The following is an 802-nucleotide window of genomic DNA, read 5'->3' as shown; positions in this document are numbered from 1 at the left end:
TGAAGTTAGATGGATTCCAACGGAAGGACTTCCGTTTCATCTTTGGCTGTGGATTGAATGAATAAACAGATGAAGTTAAGGATATAGAAGAGAAAGAGCGAAGAATTGAAAGAGTGGTTCGGAACAAAGAAATGGAAGAACTAGAATCGTATGACTTTACAAAGACTCCATGGATAGGAACTAAAAACGAGATATTGAAGCAGTTATGATGATTCAGTAATATCATCACTTCAATTTGGAGTTCTTAGTTACTTCGACCCGATGGATCTTAGTGATGGAATAATAAGTCATAATTCAGTGATTGTATCATTAACCATTTCTTTATTTTGGTGCGAGGAGCTTACCATGAATCCACTGATTTCTGCCGCTTCCGTTATTGCTGCTGGATTGGCCGTAGGGCTTGCTTCAATTGGACCTGGAGTTGGTCAAGGTACTGCTGCGGGCCAAGCTGTAGAAGGTATTGCGAGACAACCAGAAGCAGAGGGTAAAATACGAGGTACTTTATTGCTTAGTCTGGCTTTTATGGAAGCTTTAACAATTTACGGACTGGTCGTGGCATTAGCGCTTTTATTTGCGAATCCTTTTGTTTAATCCTATAAATGTGAAAAATACGTACTTATTTTTTTCTTATTTGATTGCCGTGAACTTGCCGCTTGCTTCTTCGAATTATATCAACACTTTACTCCTACAACCACTTATTCGTTGAGACAATACCCCACCCCAGGGAAAAGGCTGATTTGAGGATGAGGAATTAGTAGATCCACTCGCTTTCTTCCTTTCCATCCTTAATGGAACCCTTTTT

This window comes from Tasmannia lanceolata, unplaced genomic scaffold, assembly GCF_043159265.1.
Source record: "Tasmannia lanceolata isolate RefF3 unplaced genomic scaffold, GAP_Taslan_0.1 ptg000810l, whole genome shotgun sequence".
In the NCBI taxonomy this organism is placed as follows: Eukaryota; Viridiplantae; Streptophyta; class Magnoliopsida; order Canellales; family Winteraceae; genus Tasmannia; species Tasmannia lanceolata.
This window is presented reverse-complemented; position numbering follows the sequence as displayed.